The sequence below is a fragment of the Typopeltis vanoorti genome, chromosome 22 (assembly GCF_054136105.1).
Source record: "Typopeltis vanoorti isolate ZY-2024b chromosome 22, IOZ_Tvanoo_1.0, whole genome shotgun sequence".
NCBI lineage: Eukaryota > Metazoa > Arthropoda > Arachnida > Uropygi > Thelyphonidae > Typopeltis > Typopeltis vanoorti.
In genome coordinates this window covers 71,367,252-71,382,983 of record NC_143570.1, presented here as the reverse complement: position 1 = coordinate 71,382,983, position 15,732 = coordinate 71,367,252, and the positions used below count along the sequence as shown (strand labels likewise).

Here is a 15,732-nt window from a genome sequence, read left to right as displayed (position 1 = left end):
ACTTTATTTTACTAAAAATAAAAATAAAAAAATACAAAATAAATAAAAAAAACCTAGCGTCTAGTATATTACGCTGAGAGTGACTTTTTTTTTGTATTTTAGTAAAATAAAGTCTCTCGCTCTAGTATTGCACATTTTTGCTCACTAATTCATTGAGTGATACTATCATTTTTTTTGATTTTTTGATTTACTAATTCAAAAAAAAAAAAAAAAAAAACTAGCGGCTAGTATGTTACGCCGAGAGTGACTTTATTATTATTTTTACTTTTTATTATTTTTTTTAAGATTACGCCATTTTTTTTAAACTTGACTTTTTGGATTACATTAGGATTGTCGAGAATGGGGGGGAGGTCGTAGTCTAATACAAAATAGTTTCCATCAGCAAATTTAAATCTATCTAATCGCCAAAGTGAACTTCACCCTTCAGTAGATGATGAAACAATAACCAAAAAAAAAAAAAAAAAGTACAAACCAAAGCCAGTATTGAAATAGTCAAATATATGAACTCATAAATTTTCATTTCGGGTATCGTAGTTATCTTCAAAAAATTCCTGAATTAATATCATTACTAGTCACTATTATGTGAAACTCTTGGAATCTATACAATAATAATTTAGTTTTTAGCTGATAAATGACATACAAAATGTCCTAATTCAAGTTAAAACTTTTGGATAATATCAATTTCAAGTAAGTTTGTGTCCAGTTTTACGATTTAGTTTTATTGATTTTTTTTTTTTAAATTAGATAGTAAAAGTTTTCATCGTTCCTTTCAACTATCACTTTGTTTACTGAAGGTTTGAAGAAGCTTTAAAAAGTTTAATGTTTAGACTTTATATCAGATTTCCGGAGATTATTTAATCCATAGCTCATCCACCAGTATGAAAGTGTTATAGGTTTTCAGACTTTCGTGGATGAAATTATTATAAAAATAAAATAGACGTTTCTATAGTTGCAATATACGAGTATTACTTTGCACAAGACAACTTACTTTGTACCATAATTAATATGATAAGGTCGTGTTGTTATAAACTAACCAATGCGACTCCTTACCCAATTCGGAAAACTGTTTCCAACCTGATGAGTCAATTTTCAAACCTAGGTCAGAACTACCGTTATTTTTAATACTATGCATTGAAAAACCCATTCAAAGTCACACACTAGTACAGAAAAGCCATTTACGTGATTGTGTACAAAAAATAAAATAAATAATAATAAAATATAAAAAAATGTATAAATAAACAAAATGTTTCACAAAACTATGCCTTTAATCTGATCTTGTATCTTCTCCTGTAATTTTTCGATAGTAACTTAGAAAGGGAAAATGTTTTGTACTACAGTTTCAGTGACACAAAACTGTTATTTGCTATTTCTATTTGCTATTTCTACAAGCTTAAAACAAATAAAAGTGCGATATTATTCCAGAGTACATATGTGCTTTATGGGAAGCAGGCGTTGGTTGCTGTGTGTGTGTGTGTCGTAAATCTCTTGAACTGCTCTTGAGGCAACTTGTTTTACTTTTTTTCAAATGATTCCTTTCACAGAAAGTTCGGAACCAGTAAAGAAATTTTTAAAAGTCTTGACCTTCCTGAAACCTATGCAAAGAGTCTCACAAAGACTCCTTACCAACTTGACTCCCAGAAATAATAAACATGAGTTCTGTATTACAGAATAAGACTGTTACACAATAACTAACGTTGCCAAAATTGTGTTCATCCTCGTTTTCCATTCTTGTTATAAACGCTGTCAGGATAATTTTGTTGCTAATCAACCGCACTTTCCAAAGATAACAGAGAATGTGGGATGCATGTTTACGCTCTTGTTTTTTATGTGCAGTAAGTGAATGCGAGGCAGTTGACACATTATCTAAATGTCCTATGTTACGACATGAAGTAATTGTCGTGCCAATTAAACCTATAAAGGATATTTGTACCTTGAAACCTAGGTTATCTAGTAATTCTTGGTAGTCGTGTCTCTAATATGCACGTAGTTTACTAAAAGAATTCAATTAATACGACTTCATAATCCCTCAGTCATAAAATGAGCAGAAATTATAGTCCATAAGATCAAAGAATGACCCTGCCACATAAAACATTTAATGTGCTCCACACGACAGGCCAGAACACACTTAACAAAAATGGTAGTTGTATATGAAGACACCTGCAGTAATCTCCCATCATTAATTACTTAAAGTAGCATTCCTAGTTTTGAATACGACAGATAAACGTTTTTTGAGTCTTCGCTACAAACCTTAAAAATAAACACGAAGCATATTAAGATAGATAGATAGATATATTAATCCTACAAAAAGCCAAAGCGAACTGGCTGAGAAACGAAAACACAACAAAAGTATCAAAATATTTTGAGTCGGATTTTTTTAATACTTTAAATATTAACCTATTCGAAGTCACCTGTGTCATATCCGCATACAAAAGATTGCTATCGTGCACTTTAAATTATGTACGATAATATTCTCTGTACACTTTTTTAACCTAAACTTGGTTAGCTGCTCATAGGACTATTTTTTATCTGTGAAACTTAGATTTTCCTAAATACAGTTCTTACTGATGATTAATGATATTTAAAATAAATTATAAATAAAAACGATGATTAATGGAATAAAGTAGAATATGAGTAGTATAGACTGATCTATATTTTCAATAGAGAGCAAATGTTTTGCGCGCTAGCGAGGAGGCTCTCATGCTATGTGTGTGTGTATATATATATATATATATATATATATATATATATATATATATATATATATATATATATATATATATATATGTTTCTTCAGATCACGGTTATACGGCATACCTTCATCGGCTCGATATTTTCTATCCTACAGCACCGAATTAATCAGTTTCTGGTTGCAGTTTTGGAGTCAGCTTTCCCCAGGGTATATCGGCATTGTTCGCTCTTTCTTTTTCGAATCAATTTCTTTCTTTTATAGGCTTAGTAGAGGTGAATAATTTGTGGAAGGTGGATAACACATCTAATAAGGATAACCAACTGTCAGAATTGTTTTACCTTTATTCGCATAAGTGACAGAATATTATATGAAGGAAGAAAATAATTATTTTATGATTCTGTTGTTTTCCAAAGTCAAATCATACTCCCATTTTTGACTTCGTTGTAGAAAATTAAAAGTTGTTTTTTTTTTTTTTTTAAATAAAAATAGCCATTTTGGTGGCTAGGTTTTCATGCTACCAGAGATGGTGCTGTTGTGAGGTTTAAAATTTCAACTCTCACGAAAAAATGCAACTTTGTTTCTTTCCGGAACTAGTACATGACTTGTCGGAGATATATGGCACGAAAAGGAAAATACTTTTTTTTTTAATGCAATCATTGGTTGAAGATGAAAATTTTGTGCCCTTCCCCTTCTACATTACTAATATACTCATAGGTTATAAACTTTCATGTTGGTAAATCTCATTAAAAATAAAATTAAATTAAAAAAAAAACGGGGCACTGTCTCGATTAGCATACTTTCCGAAATCTGTTATAATTTTTTGAAAATTTACTTCGCCTGAGCTTTTGCTTAAAGCAAAAACTGCAAAACAGTTGATGGTCGAACGCAATCCAACGATGATTGTATAATGTGTTATCTAATGGTTTGATGACTGTGATGATGAGGCGCGAAAATGTGTGTCCGATGTTGAGATACTTCCCTTGCGCATGAATACACTGATTGTAGTTACTGTTTTATCTCTTCAAGCAAGCAACTAAACTTCTGAAACAACATTTAGATCAGGTATCACGTTATATTTATCTGAATCGATGACTTCAAACTATATCCTTTTCGGAGGCATTTTCAGCTTAGATGATTTAGGCACTTTTCCTAGTAATTGTTTTTCATTTTAGCGTATTGCAGCATTTCTTCTCGGCCCCCCCCCAAAAAAATAAATAAAATTGAACATTTTTGTGGAACTATTCCCTCAAAAACAATGAACATAACTTTAGTATTCATTTTACACAAATTATGGACTCCACAACCGTGTTATAAATAATAATTTTAATTTCCCGACGTTTCAACCTTCATAATAAGGTCATCTGTAGTATGCACACACACATTTGTACAAAGACAAGCTAAACTACATTTCACACAGTATGCTGAAGAGACAATGATTTCATCGACGGTTATTCTACTGGCCTGACCTCTAGTGAAAATAAAATAAAATTACAAGAAATATATGAAATAAAATAAATTACCTACATCAAGCTATATTCTATTTCAGATAACATCAGAGAAACATTTTTCATATATTAGTATAGGATCCTGGATTACCTATGGTCCTATATATAATTAACTTTTAGGAAGAAAGGTTAAGTGGGTAGAATATGTGCCTTCCATATGCTTGGGATTTTTAGACCATCATTATTGTTAAGATTAGGGTGATTGATAAAAATTTCACAGGTCTCCTTAAATTTACGTACATACCACATTTTGGTGCGATGCAAACAACAGGTGCCTTTCTAGTCAATTCTATGCAGATTATTCAGGACATGATCAGAAAGGCCGGATTCACCATAGTTATTAAATTTAATGTGCCATTTATGTTCCTTTTTTCCAGATAGGAATTGTGCCCTTTTTCCCCTATATAGGGCAAATTACAGGTGCAATGAATACGGTATATTCCAGGGTGGGTCAGCGGAAGAAGTGGATCCTTGAATGAGTTGAGTAAGTTCTTTAATTTTGCAGGAGGTTTAAAGGTGGCTTTAAGGTTGTATTTTTGTAGTATTTAGTTTATTTTGTCTGACATCCCTTTAATGTATGGAATGATTGTTGCAGTTTTATTGTAGTCTTGTTTATTTTTGTTTTTAAGTGAGGTCTTGTACAGAATTTTGTTGTATAGTATTTTGACTGTAACAATTTTTTAGGAATATATTGCTGATAACTTTTAATTCATTTTTAAGTGCTTGTCTATTAGATCAAATCTTCAAAGCCTTGTTTTTTGGTGTATTAATAGCTTCCTACCTGCCTTATTAAGTTCCATACATAGTATAATACGTACGCACACGTTTCTCTTTCAAACTTGAGCTATTCGGCGAAATCCATTGACAAAAGATGAAGTGGGTATATTTAAATTGGAGACAGTAGAATTTTCAGATTTCACACACCCAGCACATAATAGAAAAGCAAAGCAAACACATGCATGATTCAAGTATTGCAAGCCGGTATACTAGACGATAACTCGTACATAATACAGTTTTAGTTCAATGATACCATCTAAGAATTACTTTGTATTATAACCACTATATGAATTAACACGAAATAAATCTACCAGCCACGAATGTGTTATACCAAACTGGCTGTAATTGCTCTACGTTTTTGAACTAATTGTACATATTATCGCGTTGTACTCGTACTTTGGAATATCGAACGAAAAAAGGAATTTCACCAAACTTGATGCAGTGCCTCGTTACATCATTTTTCTCAGTCTCTAAACCTACACTTTCATTGGACCTGTACAGTTTTGTTTTATTCGCAGGCTCTATTTAGCTGCTTAATTGGATTTTGCGATGATTTTTTTTGTGAGTATAACAGCGATTTCCTTCCATATGTTAAAAATTAAAAAAAAAAGTTTACATTTTTGCCGGACTTGATGCATGCTCATTTTAATGTAAAGTTTAAACACTTTCACGTAGTTTGCTAGATGGCTTTCCAGAATCGGGAATACTCCATTCTGTGTAACACAACGTGTGAATTGCATTTTTTTTCTTCTAAATTAAATTCTTTCTGCGTTAGTTTACTCATTTAACTATTTTTTTTTCAAACCCCAAACAAACTGATAGCAAATTAGTTGTCCGATTATGTTTTCTAGGAAAACAAAATTGGACGACTAATTTTGCTAGAATACATAATGGAGTACCATGGAAACGTTTACGTTTTCCATTAAAGTTAGGGTTAATGCAAGTCGGCTGATTAAAATATGTTAAAAATGAATTTAGCTTTATTTAGAGGACACTAATGTCGCTTGTGTGTAATTCCATTTTTTATTTTTTTATTTTTGAATTTCCTCTGAGGGTCTATAAATTATCCTTAAGCATTTTTATCATTTGTTCGACATAAATTAAACATGTACTCTATATACATTAAAAAACGCGTTTTCACCTATCAAAGCAAATGACTAGAGGTCACAGAACGTTTTAAGAGAAAGTCGGCAATTTTTTTTTTTAATAATCCCGAACTCAACAATGGCGGATGCGGAATGTTAGTTTTGTATTGCCTTTCGATAATTATTGAAAGAAATATTAAATGAAATGTCTATCAGACTTATTTGAACTGCGTATGCCTTTCAGTTGTTATACATAAATCGGTAACAGTGGAATGATAATATTGCATATGAAAGAGTATTAGAAAAATAAATGACGCAAATTATACAGTGTTGCAATTTAACACATAGGACCGAATCGTTTCTAAAGATAATTAGATTGCAGACTATTTATATGAGAGAGAGAGAGAGTAATGAATCAATAAGAGAAGAACTGAAAGAAAAAATAATTTGTTGAATTTTTCTTATGAAAAATTTTGGAAGAAAAAATTCAGTTTTGACTAATAATCCCACACACTAAACGTTGCAAGCCTATAGCATATGAGCACCGTTGGTGAGCTGCAGTTAGATTACTGAAAAATCCGAAAACGATCTAACACGAGTATCAACGACCTTACATGCGTATTTTTTAGTCCTCACACTAGGTTTTTTAAAACCATATAACGCCCAAATTCGAAAACCTGCTATATTGTAAAGCGGAGATAGTTTTATGGTTGTGTTCTGTTTAGAGCAGCCGAGGAGTCTTTTATAGGAAAGGTTTTATGCACTTGAAATTGATGGTTGTCATTTTTCATTTATTAAGCTGTCAGTTAATTGGCTGCAACATAGTAAAAGATAATTAATATATTCGTTTATTGTTTATGACTTTTTTTAAAAAAATAAACTCGCTTTATACAATTTTATTTTTGGCAAAAAGCCTAATTAGAAATGATTTTCTCTATGGGAAGCATTGTGATCGTTCATTTTTTTTTAATGTGTGTGTGTGTTAGTGAGCGCATGCGCATATATATATATATATATATATATATATATATACACAGAACAAGTGGTGAACAGTCTGCTCAATATTTACATGAATTGACTTTATATATAGCAACTAGTATTATTAAAATCAATAATTGTCGATGTTATTTTTACGTTCAAGTATAATGCCTAGATGAAACGGAACTAATGGCGGCATCAGCTTAGTGCTGTCTTGCTCTTTGAATTCAAAGCCACCTAATAAATTGTCATTTCAATTCCCGATTATACATTGACTTGAAGCTTTCTGCGATATTTATATAAGGGAATATGGCTATTTATCAGCGATTAACACCAGAGAACAGCAGATCATTCCTGAGTCATTTTATTTAAGATTAATAAGTGAAAGTTAATGATTTTTATAGTTAATTTTATCTTTGCTTTTATTAACTGGAATTACTGAACTTATTGAAAAGTTGCAGTAACCTCTGGCAGGATGATTTTCAAGTTCTTTGAATATCAGACAGTGATTTGGGAAACATATTTTCCATGTACAAAATAAGCTAAAATAATAATTAGATCGAAAATTGCATACTGTAAGTTGACGTGACAATCGGAGAGCATTCACAAACACTGTCGATCGGTATTAAATGTCTTCCTCGAAGTGACAGTCCAATGAATCAGTAATCGGGACATGAAGTTATTTCCAACTTCAGGAAGCAAAAGTGAAGATTTTTATTTTTTATTTTTTCTTAGTACGACAGTGAAGCACCAGTATTCAGCTACCACGCTCTCTGTCTCCGGAGCTGGAGGTTGCTATCAGACTACGTCTGTCTATCTGTCCCCAAGTACCTAAAGGAATCTATATATTTTCTTGGAAGTTACGCTCCGCTAGCTGCCCCGTATCTCACGAGACTGAAGAAGAAAGAAACCTTATGACAGGTACACAATTACAACCTCTGGCAGGCGAGAAGCTGATGGACGGTCTAGCAGGTTTCATGTCACTTTGCTTACTGACCGGAACGAAAGTTCATCCTAAGAAACAGCTTCAGTACAGTTAAAGAAAGTTATTCTTACAACTTCTTTCGCTCTACCACTAACACTGCGTTCGCCTTACTTATGAACAGAGCATTCCCTCCCAATCTTATGATGCTATAGGACAGAATAGCTACATGTAATAGTGTATGGAAATTTTGTAGAATATTAAAGCTTTCCTTTTGTCTGAGTAGAAATTTAATCGTATATTAGACACGTAAGCCTGTCTAATATGAATAGTTATTATAACCTTATACTAAACATTTATCATTAATGAGTTTCAAAGTCTGTTAATAAATAACTAGTAAAGAAAACATGTTTGGAAATTCTCCTTAAAATAAATTCCATACAATATTGAAACAGTTCGTTTACAATATCGTTCCAATATAAAAATGTACATTTTTTGTTTCTCTAGACGATAATGCTTTCCCAAGAAATTACATAATTAATCTGCTCCGTTTATTATTGCCTAAAGAATAGGTCCTAGGATTAGCATGTTTCCTTTAAATTAGATAAGTAAATAATTCCATTTGGTACGATATTTTTATTTTTTTTTGACTAGCTGTTCATATACAGCTTCATCAAAAATTCTACACTGTACTTATTTATTTTTTGCCGTGCTTTTTTATATAGCTGTTAATTAAGTCTGTACATAATTGATTTTCCGTAAACAAAAGTAGCTATGAGTTTGTTTACTTTTGTTTATTTTTATTCGCAGAATAAATACTGCCTTATTAAATTGAACGAATTACGTAACTTCTCTACGCCTAGCGCTTACGTTTCAAATTCTTTGAGCACATAATATTAATAAATCAAAACAAACGAAAAATAAATAATCTAACCAGCGATTCCCGATATAATTTTAACAATATTTGTAAAGAATGAAATAAAATCTAACACATTGATTTCTTTCCTATCCATAGTTATAGTGTGTCGTAAGTTTTCACCTTTCGTGGGTGCGTTACTGGCTCGTTTAATTTACTCTGATACAGGGCAGATATGGGCTGTGTACTTTCTACATGTACGAAATGAAATATAAAAAATATCATTTACATAACAAATAGCAGTATTGCTACATGTGACATTCTTCAGTGTGAAGAACTGTTCCATTTACTTTATAACAATTAAATTGACAGTTCCGTCATATGCAGTATTGTTATTTAAATGCTCATTTTAGTAGAAATCTAATTTTCATAAATATCTTCTGCCATTCGTGTATTTTTCTACAAATATAAAGAAAGGAGACACACAGTCATGGTAATAATGAGTTATATTGGACAAGCATTATTTTAATAGAATAATTATTTTCATAACAGCCACACAGGTTGATATGAAACAACTAGAATTTCTAAGGGCGGGAACAATCATGGAATTCCTGGGGATGATTTTCTGTTTCGTACAAAATCATGAATTAACATGAAATATTAACTGTTGAAGCCAGAAAAACAGATTCTGATTTATAATGACAGAGGGGAATAACAGAGACAAATTTAAGCTTCTCCACTAAGCAATTTATTTTCAGCACTGCCATTTCTAATGTTAATATATTAGTCGGTATATTTATTGTTGTGAAGAATAAGTTGTCAATAGTATTATCCTCTAGAAAAAACAGAAAATTCACAGGTCAATAAATGACTTCCATATTTTAAATTAAAAAAAAAAATACAAAGGGACGAAATTATTGGTGGGAACTACGGAATTAGAATCACAGCGATAGAATGCTCATGGCGATCTTTGGGAGAATGAAGTGGAAAATATCCATGACTGAAAAATGGTTGCTGTGGGATTAGGAAGACGGATATAAATTACGCGACATGCATGAATGATATGCCAGACTATATGAGGATATCCGCAGCTATGTTAAGACTTCAAGTAATTCTTTCACAGGCTCCATATTCTTCATCTCACGTTATGGAATGTGAGCTACTTGGTCCGCTGTAATATGTATTAGCAATATTGATGTTATGCTATCGTCCTGAAGTTAAAAAAAAACCCTGCAAATATGTAATATAATAAACTGCATTTCACCGTTATTCAATCCCCGGTATCTATTAATACGATTGTGCACAATTAAAGCTTCCAATTTATCCTTCTTTAAACAAAAAATAAAAAATAAAATCATATAAAATATAGCATGCTTCTTAGATTTTAAGAATGATCATTTTTTTCAAAACTTCGTTTTGAAATTAAGTTTTTGAAAATTCCTAAATTAAGTGCAACAACAATGCTTGGATTAAACGAATGCTCATTTCGAATATCACGAAAGAAAAGTCGTTTTTTCCATGGTCTCGTGTCTGCTATTGATCACGCCCAGATAGACAAGCACCCGCGTCGGAACGTGATAAAACATCGAGCGTTATTGTTGTGAAAAAATACATTCGGCTCGGAATTTACGATGTGTCTTGGGTAGGCAGTGAAATGCGATAAAATTGTACAATGACATTTTCAAAAACGAATGGTTTATTATAAATGCGTTGGTCGTTTCTTTTGCGAAAATTGTGAACCGCAAAATTTATGGGTTAGTTTCTTAACGTAATGAGATTGCGAAGTGGAGCATTTAGCTGCCACTTTTAGTGTTCTATGAAAGTGGTTTTATGGATGAAGAAACCTTCGTGTAAAACCTTATTTATGGAATGTACTTGAGGATCCAGGTAGAAAACATTAAGAAAACCTTAAACCATTCATCACGAAAGAGAATTATGTCATAGTGATTTCAAGAAGCAACAGGCTATCTGTGGATTTCTTAAATGCTTACATAATCAAAAAATGTTGTTTTACTCTTCATCATAGACTAACGAGACAGAAAAATCTGCCTAAGTAGAGATTAAGGTGCTAATTGAAGCTTGTGTTCTGGATTTTCGTACTCCGGTTATTTTGGGAGATTAAGTAATGCAGTTAACCAGGATTTATACCCATACTGAATAAGGGTATATAAATTTTGCCCCTTACAATAAAAATGTTATTGGGTATATCTAATATACCATTCACTAGAGTGTTGTGAGCTTATGTATCGGACTAAAGTAATTGTTGTTCTTGACATAATCTATAGACACACGAGTATGTATATACTGTACGACAGCAATAACAACTAATCTGGCCTGTTATTAGACCTTTATTATTTTTTTTATCAATACACTGTATTATTCAATATCATGTGATTCATTCAGGAGTGCTTGATTTGTTACTTGACAACAATAGCTGGAGTTCATCGTGAATTTTGGAATCACGCTTTTGGATTGGGCTTTTGTTCTTAGTACAAATTAGGGCACCCGTTTAGTATATCATTCAAACAAAGAAGTAGAAGATTTATAGAAATAAAGGAGAATAAATACAAGCATCAAGTTAGCTTTTTGAAAATCAGGAAATATTTCTTATCATCTGTATTGAAAAATACCACATGCATTTTTCAAAAATGAACTTGAAAATTAAAATGCAGGTACCTATCACTGCAATAAGATGAATACAACGATGTTCCCCGTTTGAATTATCAGTTTGATCAATTACCTTTTCATGATACTGTATTTATTAGATGCAGATTTGAATTCTCTCTCGATTGATCTGTAAGATATCGTAAATTGAAATGTAATAATCCTTGCATAATTTAACCTAACCGTAGTTTGAGATTATATGTAGGAATTAATGTTAAATGACTTGTGGACAAGATTAGTTTAAACAACCACAGTTCATACTCAGAGATTTTTAGCAAGTACGCAATTTACGTTCGTTGTTTGAAAAGCAATGGAGGGGATTTTTGATACTTGGAGCATTTAATTGTATGGCACGTAACGATATTTTAAGTTTATTATTTTTTTTTGATTTTTTTGATTTTCTGTCATATTGCTTTCTGTCCAATTAAGTTCAGTATTAAATAAAAAAAATCTTGAAGTAACCAAATTTGAAAGTTATACAAATCTGGTGATCGTCTTTTCCTTCAAGAATATTCAATCAATACTCTCTTAAAACAAAACACTCATCAGTAATTTTTTTTACATTTCATTTTATGCCTTACGGGTTCAGCTTCTTTCCCATCAAGTTTTGCTCTATTGTATTTTTGTTATAAATTGAAATATATTATGGTAATTTTCAGAAATCCAAACCACTGAAATTTTTTTAATGCCATTCCAATCAATGAGAAGTTGTATATCTAGCAGTAACACGTGCAGGTATATAATCCAGAAAATTTCTGTTCCTCCATAGAGATCTATTAAACAAAGGATTACTATCTCCTCTTCTATAGACCAAATATTTTGAAGGCATTTCAGTTCTGTCGTAAACAGAAAGGTGGTTTATCATTGGACAATGGCATTCATTTTAACCCAAAAAAAGCAAAGCGAAATCAATTACATATTTCATATTATGTGAAATCAGTGTATAACAAGTATTAGTTTTTATGAAACTAGTAGTTCAGAGGGTTTGTCTGTGCATTTGTTATAATTTTTGGGACGGTTTATAATGTGTAGTGGTGTGTGACCGGTGGAAGGTCTAAAGTGTCAAATTGATTAAGTAATTTATGTATAAACCATACAAAGAACGATATTCTGCCATTTTAGAAAAATACCTTTTGTATAAAATCACAAATATCATTGTTCAGGTATATGAAAATGTATTTGTAAGCCACGATACTCACTATCATACACATGTGATGCTCATAATAGTAAGTATGGAGTGTACAGAATTAACATGAAATTGGCTACAAGTAGGACCGTTGGAACATGAAACATTAGGGACAGAGTCCTGTGTACCTTAATAAATTGAGACAAATACCTAAAGAATTGTGAATATAATTTTTTAAAATTAAGTCGAATATTATTATGCTTCATCATAAGTAATAACGCTTATTGTAAAATTAGTCTAATGTTAGGAAGTAATAAATTACAGAGAAAAATACACTGAACTGTCATCATCAGCACTTCTCGAAAGTTTGTTCTGATATTTCAGACAAGTGATCTCTGAATGCCGCGTATTTCCAAATATGAACATAAATAGCACCCATATCATAAAACAGAGTGATGGCCCAAGAAATATAGTTCTGAACTCGTTTCTTGCGTGATTTAATAAAATAATCAAAAATCAGTGCAGTAATAGGCGACGACTTTCTTTAATAACAGTCATTGAAATTAATATACAAACAAAACCATGTCCTTGTTTTCTAAAAGCTTTAATTATAAAAAAATTCCTGGAAATGCTGAAGACTGAATAATGCAGCAGAAGAAATAATTAAAGAATATTGTCCAACAACTCTTTTTTTCATATTTAAGCGCACCATATCAGAAAGCTTAACTAAAATAATGTGAATAAACATTCTAGCAATGTTATTCGCATTATTTGAATTTCAATGTGGTTCGAAATCCATCGGAAGTTGCACAACTGATTCACCGTTAATTTTCTCAGAGTTATTGATATGGTTTGCAGAACATGCTTCTTGAAAGTGTGATACTTTTTAAGATATAGTCCAATAGACATGGCATGTCACCGAATGCAAGCTAAAACTAACACACTATAATTTTTGGTAAATAAAACTACAAAATGCTGTTGTTTAAACGAATTTAGTCAAGTATTTTTAAACCTTACTTAGAATTCATATAAATGAAGAACCGCACTTAGCGTAAATTTGATGGGGTGAAAATGAAGTATATTATGTGCTGTTCGTTAAATCAATGAGTTTTTACAATTCAATGCGCGATGTAAAAAAAAATGTTCAGATATAAGTTTGTTACTTATTAGTTTGTACAAATTAGCATTGATCGTTTGCTGTTATGAGTAGACAGTGCTGCCTCATAGCAAGCGATCTCTGCTGTGTACAAATGAAAACAATGCATCACTATAAGAAAATGACGAATACGAAAGATATTATTTTGTTTTATTTCTTTAAAAACAAGGAACTGTTGTTTACATTTTACACTTCATACTTACTACTGATGTTATGAGAGTCACATGTGTATGATAAATAAAAATTCAGATAATACTAACGAATCTCGTAATTTACAGCGTAAATTATGACTCAGTGTTATTTTTCGCATGATCACCACAGAAATACAGGAAGACAAGTGTTTTATAGTGAAGCGATATGTAAAAATCGAATCGAGATTTCTGAAGCTGGCGACTATTCTCCGTTGACTTGAACTCAAATTTGGCAAATATAGAATATATGCGCATAAATGACAAAACGTTTTGCGTAATTTTAGATTCCCATTTGTACCATATCATCGTAATATAACCCTTCAACACTACGTTACAAACAAGCACCCCTCCTTCCTCTGAACGACTAGTTTCAGAAAAATTGTGATACCATCTGATAATGTTTCGTTATATAATACGTAATAATAGTAAATTGTAATACTTCTTTAATTTATTACATCAATTGATCTGACCCAAGAATGTTCAAACAGTCATATAATGACTACCTCTGGAAATGCAGCGAGAGATGCGCCTCATAGTTCCAGCAAAACTATATGTTCATTCTATTTCCTCACGACCAACAATTACCATGATTTCTTTCACCATTTCACAAAACTTATCAACTTGCTAACAGCGAATATTTCAACTTTAAATCGGATATAAATTTGCAGGCCTCGGTTTTTTCCTGCAAGAAACTATTGAATTTCATCCCACGAAAGAGGCCAACCAGTAAGACTAACACACGTAATTAATAGGCGTAATATACTCGACTCGTGGTAGTCCTAGTTTCTTTGGTAATATCGAAAATTGAAGCTCATAAGCGAGGTATCTAATGAAACTAGAGGATAGTATTTCGCCGTTAATTGCGTGTGTGTGCTCCGGCAGGTTTCTTTATTTTGCCGCGAGGGGGAAAATAATTTCTAGATTAAAAAAAAAAATCTGTTAGATAACTCAGCTTCTAGTGAAAAGCGTTTACAAAAGGTCATCGCTTCCTGCATTGTATCGAACACTTTTTTTTTTTTTCATTGAAGAACAAATGTCTCAATGTTATTGAGTTACAGAGGCCATTTTTGCGATCAATGTAATGGAGTCAAACTTCAATAAGCCAGTGTTCATCTAATAATAAGAAATATTTTTAAGAAAAACAATATCCATTGGTCGATTCATATCCACACCGCAAATAGTATATTAGAATATAAGGAATATTTCTTTGATAAATGAATGGTCTTCTGTTATGTAATATTCTTAGGTCATCGCTTAGGACACAGTTATTGGAAAGCTCTGAGGGTTTCGTGTCTGACGGTAACCTCACCGTAAGAGGAAAAAAAAAACTGCACAAAATAGTGCACGGTGGGGACACTTCTAACATGAAAAATATAAAATCCTTTTATATTATAGTAAGCATGTTTGATATGAAAATTCATATTCAGAATTACTTCCCAAAAGTAATAAGCATGTCTAAATAAGGATTAAATGCGCATTGAACGAGCGAAGTATAGGAAATATATTATAATTGCATCAAAAACTAAATAATAAATAAGAGCTTGAAAAGTTTCGGAACAAGTAATTGGATAGCTGCCGATTAGAAGACTCTCCTAAACCTGCAACACTGTCATGTCCAAGGTCATATTGACCTTATTTGGTTTACCTGAAAAGCTGCTAAATTAATTCGACCAAACAATTGAAATACCAGAGAGTTTCGAATTAATAGTAATCTGCTTCCTCTTAAGATAGATTAAAAAATTACACAAATTTTACTCAGAGCTCTATCAAAGATTTTTTGTTC

General features: G+C 31.8%; 1 long non-coding RNA gene across 1 annotated transcript in view; it reads left to right on the top strand.

Moving 5' to 3' along the window:
- The window catches only part of LOC150094483 (uncharacterized), a 550,669-nt gene that overhangs the window by 488,368 nt on the left and 46,569 nt on the right, over positions 1-15,732 (top strand). The gene's annotated exons all lie outside the window — the stretch shown is intronic.